Raw genomic sequence first — 7716 nt, 5'->3', positions numbered from 1 at the left:
CCCGAAAAGGCCACAGGCCAAAAGTGGGATGCGAGACAAAAAAAAATGGGACCCGAGGACCAAAATTGGGTTCCCAGGTCGAAGACAGGGCAACCGGACAAGAAACGACCTCTAAGGCTCGAAATGAGTCCCGACGACTAAAACTTGACAAGAAGCACCCATCAGGCACCCAACTCGACACCCATGGGATGCCGACCCACCCGGGCTTCCACCTAGCACACCTTGGCACCCACCCACCCTCGCACCCAACCTCGCACCCAACTTAGCACCTTTGAACCCACATTGGCACTCACCCTGACCCTGGCACCTTGGAACCCACATTGGCACTCACCTTGACCCTGGCACCCACCTTTGCACTCACCTTGGGACCCACCCTGGCTCCCACCTCGGCACCCACCCAGACACCCACCTTGGTTCCTTGGCACCCACCTTGGATCCTTGGCACCCACCCCGACACCCACCTTGGCACGCAACTTGGCTACTTGCCACCCACCTTGGCTCCTTGACGCCCACCCCGACAACCACCCCGTGACCTACCCTGGCTAGGGTTGGTGCACACCCACCCTGGTGCCCACCTTGGCACCCACCCTATGACCCACCTTGGCACGCACCTTAGTACCCACCCCGTTACCCACCCTAGGACCCACCCCGTGACCCACCTTGGCCAGGGTGGGTGCCTTGGTGCGCACAACTTGCCTGGGCTGCACACCAGGGCGGGCTCAAGATGGCACCCGCGTTCCGTTTTTTTTACTATCTTTCAAAACGGAAATTTTAAAATCTCATTTTTTTCTTTTTTTTGCCTTTTCTGGAAATTAGTGAAGGCAGCGCATCAAAGGTGCGCAATGCTGGTGCGAACCCGGGAGCGCTCCGATGTGTGCTCCAAGGTGCGGCGTGCACGAAGTCCGAGCCCGGTTTGCCCCGGGTGCGCACCTCGCGTGCACCTTCGCCGGGGTGAGCACCTTGGCTGGGTTGCGCGCCCTGGTGCGTACCAAGGAGCGCTCTGAAGTGTGCTCCAAGGTGCGGCGTGCACGAAGTCGGAGCCCGGTTTGCCCCGGGTGTGCACCTCGGGTGCGCACCTCGCGTGCACCTTCGCTGCGGTGGGCACCTTGGCTGGGTTGCGCGCCTTGGTGGGCACCATGCAGTGCACGAAGTCGGAGCCCGGTTTGCCCCGGGCGCGCACCTCCGCCAGGGTGGGCACCTTGGTGCGCACAACTTGCCTGGGCTGCGCATCAGGAAGGGCTCAAGATGGCACCCGCGTTCCGTTTTTTTCACTATCTTTCAGAACGGAAATTTTAAAATATCGTTTTTTTTTGCCTTTTCTGGAAATTAGTGAAGGCAGCGCATCAAAGGTGCGCAACGCTGGTGCGAACCTGGGAGCGCTCCGATGTGTGCTCCAAGGTGCGGCGTGCACGAAGTCGGAGCCCGGTTTGCCTCGGGTGCGCCCTGGTGGGCACCATGGTGCGCACCAAGGAGCGCTCCGAAGTGTGCTCCAAGGTGCGGCCTGCACGAAGTCGGAGCCCGGTTTGCCCCGGGTGTGCACCTCGGGTGGGCACCTTGGTGCGCATGCCTTGCCTGGGCTGCGCACCAGGGCGGGCTCAAGATGGCACCCGCGTTCCTTTTTTTTCACTATCTTTCAAAACGGAAATTTTAAAATCTCATTTTTTTTTGCCTTTTTCTGGAAATTAGTGAAGGCAGCGCATCAAAGGTGCGCACCTCGCTGCCCACCACGGTGCGCAACGCCGGTGGGCACCCGGGAGTGCTTCGAAGTGTGCTCCAAGGTGCTGCGTGCACGTTGTCGGAGCCCGGTTTGCCCCGGGTGCGCACCTCGCGTGCACCTTCGTCGGGGTGGGCACCTTGGCTTGGTTTGCCCCGGCTGCGCTCCGAAGCGGGGTTATTGGAGCGCCGCCTCTTTTTTTGTCGGAGCGTTTGGTGGGGTTTCTCGCATTGGCTCTTCCGAGGCCCGGTTGCCACCCTGGCGCGCACGAAGTCGGAAGTAGGGTTAATTGCCCGGGTGCGCACCTTTGCCAGGGTGGCACCTTACCTGGGCTGCGCACCAGGGCGGGCTCAAGATGGCACGCGCGTTCCGTTTTTTTCACTATCTTTCAAAACGGAAATTTTAAAATCTCCTTTTTTTTTTGCCTTTTCTGGAAATTAGTGAAGGCAGCGCATCAAAGGTGCGCACCTCGCTGCCCACCTTGGTGTGCTCTGAGGTGCGCACCCGGGAGCGCTACGAAGTGTGCTCCAAGGTGCGGCGTGCACGTTGTCGGAGCCCGGTTTGCCCCGGGTGCGCACCTCGCCTGCACCTTGGCCGGGGTGGGCACCTTGGCTGGGTTTGCCCAGGGTGCGCTCCGAAGCGGGGTTACTGGAGCGCCCCCTCTTTTTTTGTCAGAGAGTTTGGTGGGGTTTCTCGCATTGGCTCTTCCCAGGCCCGGTTGTTGGGTGCGCTCCCACCCTGGCGCGCGCGAAGTTGGAAGTTGGGTTAATTGCCCGGGCGCGCACCTTCGCCAGGGTGGGCACCTTGGTGCGCAAACCTTGGCTGGGCTGCGCACCAGGGCGGGCTCAAGATGGCACCAGCATTCCCTTTTTCTCACTATCTTTCAAAACGGAAATTTTAAAATCTCGTTTTTTTTTTGCCTTTTATGGAAATTAGTGAAGGCATCGCATCAAAGGTGCGCACCTCGCTGCCCACCTTGGTGTGCTCCGAGGTGCCCACCACGGTGCGCAACGCCGGTGCGAACCCGGGAGCGCCCCGATGTGTGCTCCAAGGTGCGGCATGCACGAAGTCGGACCCCGGTTTGCCCCGGGTGCGCACCTCGCGTGCACCTTGGTGCGCACACCTTGGCTGGGTTGCGCGGCCTGGTGGGCACCATGGTGCGCACCAAGGAGCGCTCCGAAGTGTGCTCCAAGGTGCGGCGTGCACGAAGTCGGAGCCCGGTTTGCCCCGGGTGCGCACCTTCGCCGCGGTGGGCACCATGGCGTGCACGAAGTCGGAGCCCGGTTTGCCCCGGGTGCGCACCTCGCGTGCACCTTCGCCGGGGTGGGCACCTCGGCTGGGTTGCGCGCCCTGGTGCGCACCAAGGAGCGCTCTGAAGTGTGCTCCAAGGTGCGGCGTGCACGAAGTCGGAGCCCGGTTTGCCCCGGGTGTGCACCTCGCGTGCGCACCTCGCGTGCACCTTCGCTGCGGTGGGCACCTTGGCTGGGTTGCGCGCCTTGGTGGGCACCATGCAGTGCACGAAGTCGGAGCCCGGATTGCCCCGGGCGCGCACCTCCGCCAGGGTGGGCACCTTGGTGCGCACAACTTGCCTGGGGTGCGCACCAGGAAGGGCTCAAGATGGCACCCGCGTTCCGTTTTTTTCACTATCTTTCAGAACGGAAATTTTAAAATCTCGTTTTTTTTTGCCTTTTCTGGAAATTAGTGAAGGCAGCGCATCAAAGGTGCGCAACGCTGGTGCGAACCTGGGAGCGCTCCGATGTGTGCTCCAAGGTGCGGCGTGCACGAAGTCGGACCCCGGTTTGCCCCGGGTGCGCACCTCGCGTGCACCTTGGTGCGCACACCTTGGCTGGGTTGCGCGCCCTGGTGGGCACCATGGTGCGCACCAAGGAGCGCTCCGAAGTGTGCTCCAAGGTGCGGCGTGCACGAAGTCGGAGCCCGGTTTGCCCCGGGTGCGCACCTCGCGTGCACCTTCGCCGCGGTGGGCACCATGGCGTGCACGAAGTCGGAGCCCGGTTTGCCCCGGGTGCGCACCTCGCGTGCACCTTCGCCGGGGTGGGCACCTTGGTGTGCAGACCTTGGCTGGGTTGCGCGCCCTGGTGGGCACCATGGTGCGCACCAAGGAGCGCTCCGAAGTGTGCTCCAAGGTGCGGCCTGCACGAAGTCGGAGCCCGGTTTGCCCCGGGTGTGCACCTCGGGTGGGCACCTTGGTGCGCATGCCTTGCCTGGGCTGCGCACCAGGGCGGGCTCAAGATGGCACCCGCGTTCCTTTTTTTTCACTATCTTTCAAAATGGAAATTTTAAAATCTCATTTTTTTTTGCCTTTTTCTGGAAATTAGTGAAGGCAGCGCATCAAAGGTGCGCACCTCGCTGCCCACCACGGTGCGCAACGCCGGTGGGCACCCGGGAGTGCTTCGAAGTGTGCTCCAAGGTGCTGCGTGCACGTTGTCGGAGCCCGGTTTGCCCCGGGTGCGCACCTCGCGTGCACCTTCGTCGGGGTGGGCACCTTGGCTGGGTTTGCCCCGGCTGCGCTCCGAAGCGGGGTTATTGGAGCGCCGCCTCTTTTTTTGTCGGAGCGTTTGGTGGGGTTTCTCGCATTGGCTCTTCCGAGGCCCGGTTGCCACCCTGGCGCGCACGAAGTCGGAAGTAGGGTTAATTGCCCGGGTGCGCACCTTTGCCAGGGTGGGCACCTTACCTGGGCTGCGCACCAGGGCGGGCTCAAGATGGCACGCGCGTTCCGTTTTTTTCACTATCTTTCAAAACGGAAATTTTAAAATCTCCTTTTTTTTTTGCCTTTTCTGGAAATTAGTGAAGGCAGCGCATCAAAGGTGCGCACCTCGCTGCCCACCTTGGTGTGCTCTGAGGTGCGCACCCGGGAGCGCTACGAAGTGTGCTCCAAGGTGCGGCGTGCACGTTGTCGGAGCCCGGTTTGCCCCGGGTGCGCACCTCGCCTGCACCTTGGCCGGGGTGGGCACCTTGGCTGGGTTTGCCCAGGGTGCGCTCCGAAGCGGGGTTACTGGAGCGCCCCCTCTTTTTTTGTCAGAGCGTTTGGTGGGGTTTCTCGCATTGGCTCTTCCCAGGCCCGGTTGTTGGGTGCGCTCCCACCCTGGCGCGCGCGAAGTTGGAAGTTGGGTTAATTGCCCGGGCGCGCACCTTCGCCAGGGTGGGCACCTTGGTGCGCACACCTTGGCTGGGCTGCGCACCAGGGCGGGCTCAAGATGGCACCAGCATTCCCTTTTTCTCACTATCTTTCAAAACGGAAATTTTAAAATCTCGTTTTTTTTTTGCCTTTTATGGAAATTAGTGAAGGCATCGCATCAAAGGTGCGCACCTCGCTACCCACCTTGGTGTGCTCCGAGGTGCCCACCACGGTGCGCAACGCCGGTGCGAACCCGGGAGCGCCCCGATGTGTGCTCCAAGGTGCGGCGTGCACGAAGTCGGACCCCGGTTTGCCCCGGGTGCGCACCTCGCGTGCACCTTGGTGCGCACACCTTGGCTGGGTTGCGCGGCCTGGTGGGCACCATGGTGCGCACCAAGGAGCGCTCCGAAGTGTGCTCCAAGGTGCGGCGTGCACGAAGTCGGAGCCCGGTTTGCCCCGGGTACGCACCTCGCGTGCACCTTCGCCGGGGTGGGCACCTCGGCTGGGTTGCGCGCCCTGGTGCGCACCAAGGAGCGCTCCGAAGTGTGCTCCAAGGTGCGGCGTGCACGAAGTCGGAGCCCGGTTTGCCCCGGGTGCGCACCTTCGCCGCGGTGCGCACCATGGCGTGCACGAAGTCGGAGCCCGGTTTGCCCCGGGTGCGCACCTCGCGTGCACCTTCGGCGGGGTTGCGCGCCCTGGTGGGCACCATGGTGCGCACCAAGGAGCGCTCCGAAGTGTGCTCCAAGGTGCGGCGTGCACGAAGTCGGAGCCCGGTTTGCCCCGGGTGCGCACCTCGCGTGCACCTTCGACGGGGTTGCGCGCCCTGGTGGGCACCATGGTGCGCACCAAGGAGCGCTCCGAAGTGTGCTCCAAGGTGCGGCGTGCACGAAGTCGGAGCCCGGTTTGCCCCGGGTGCGCACCTCGCGTGCACCTTCGCCGCGGTGGGCACCATGGCGTGCACGAAGTCGGAGCCCGGTTTGCCCCGGGTGCGCACCTCGCGTGCACCTTCGCCGGGGTGGGCACCTCGGCTGGGTTGCGCGCCCTGGTGCGCACCAAGGAGCGCTCCGAAGTGTGCTCCAAGGTGCGGCGTGCACGAAGTCGGAGCCCGGTTTGCCCCGGGTGCGCACCTCGCGTGCACCTTCGCCAGGGTGGGCACCTCGGTGCGCACACCTTCTCAATGTTTTCTTGCCTTTTCTGGAAATTGGTGAAGGCAGCGCATCAAAGGTGCGCACCTCGGTGTGCTCCGAGGTGCGAACCCGAGAGCGCTCCGAGGTGCCCACGAAGTCGAAAGTCGGGTTAATTGCATTGTTTTCCCCGGGTGCGCTCCGAGGTGCGCAACATCGGCGCGCACCAAGGAGGGCTCCGAAGTGTGCTCCAAGGTGCGCACGATGGCGTGCACCTCTGGTGCGCACGATTCGGAGCTCGGTTTGACCGGGGTGCGCACACCTTGGCTGGGTTGCGCACCTTTTGTGCGCTCCAAGGTGCGCACGAAGTCGGAGCTCGGTTTGCCCCGGGTGCGCACCTTCGCCAGGGTGCGCACCTTGATGCGCACGCCTTGGCTGGGCTGCGCACCTTGGTGGGCGCCATGGTGCGCACCTTTCGTGCGCTCCAAGGTGCGCACGAAGTCGGAGCTCGGTTTGCCCCGGGTGCGCACCTTGGTGGGCGCCATGGTGCACTCCGAGGTGCCCAAGATTGGTGCGCACCAAGGAGCGCTCCGAAGTGCGCTCCAAGGTGCGCGCGAAGTCGAAAGTTGGGTTAATTGTCCGGTTTGCCTCGGGTGCGCACCTTGCGTGCACCTTCGCCAGGGTGGGCGCCTTGGTGCGCACACCTTGGCTGGGCTGCGCACACCTTGGCACCCGCGTTTCCTTCATTTTAAATTTTTTTTTTTTACAATCTCTCAAGTGGGAAATTCTATAATCTCAACTTTTTTTGCCTTTTCAGGAAACTTTTGAATGGAGCGCATCATTGGTGCGCTCCGAAGTGTGCTCCAAAGCTCTCTCCAGCTGCGTGCACCTGCCCCGGCCGCGCACCCGGCCCCGCCCAGCTTCGCTCACCTGTCCCGGGCGTCTGGTGCGGAACCTTAGAGTAAGAAACATCACCGTGCACCTTGGCCAACGTGCGCGACTCGACCGAGCGCGCACTGGCCGAGGTGCACACCGATTTCACCTGGGTGCGCGCGCAGCACCTCGGGCGCACCGGGGTGCGCGCACAACGCCCGGGTTGCACCGTGGCCTGTGTGCTCGGGGTGCCTCGGGTGCGCGCTCGGTGTCGCCCCCGCGCGCGCGGTAGTGCGGGCAGCGCACCCCGGCCCGGCCCGGCCCCGACGAGAACGCAAACGGGCAAAAGGTTTATTCAAATAGCATTGCGACGCCCGGCGAAAAACTAAAAAAGGGTGCAACACCGGGACTTCCCGGGAGGTCACCCATCCCAGTACTACTCCGGCCCAAGCGCGCTTAACTGCGGAGTTCTGATGGGATCCGGTGCACTAATGCTGGTATGATCGCACCCGTTATGAGCTTGTCGCAGTGTGTACTTAGCAAACCGCGACCCACGTGCGAATCCACCCCGGCCACCCACCCCCATCGAGGTGCACACCCTCCCTCGCGAAGTGCGCCCCGTTCGCCAAGTGTGAGCCCTGCCCGGGTGCGCGCACCTTGCTAGGGCGTCGGGTGTGCACCCGGCCCGGCCTACGTGCGTGCACCTGGAGGGGGCGTCGTGTGCGTGCAGTGTCCCGTCTGCAACGCGGTGCCCACACACCACCTCGGGCGCAACGACCTGCGCTCACATGTGGGCCGAGTGCACCTTGGTGCATGTTCGGGGCGCCTCGGGTGCACGCTCGATCTTGCCCCGGTGCACCAAGGCGCTC

General features: G+C 63.2%; 1 non-coding gene across 1 annotated transcript; it reads right to left on the bottom strand.

Annotated features, from left to right (window-relative positions):
- Window positions 1–7239: 7239 nt before the first annotated feature.
- On the bottom strand, window positions 7240–7358 carry LOC131868219 (5S ribosomal RNA). The gene has a single exon (XR_009366710.1). It is a non-coding gene; the product is annotated as a 5S ribosomal RNA (ribosomal RNA).
- Between the last annotated feature and the right edge of the window lie 358 nt (window positions 7359–7716).

The sequence above is a fragment of the Cryptomeria japonica genome, unplaced genomic scaffold (genome assembly GCF_030272615.1).
Source record: "Cryptomeria japonica unplaced genomic scaffold, Sugi_1.0 HiC_scaffold_199, whole genome shotgun sequence".
In the NCBI taxonomy this organism is placed as follows: Eukaryota; Viridiplantae; Streptophyta; class Pinopsida; order Cupressales; family Cupressaceae; genus Cryptomeria; species Cryptomeria japonica.
This window is presented reverse-complemented; position numbering and strand designations above follow the sequence as displayed.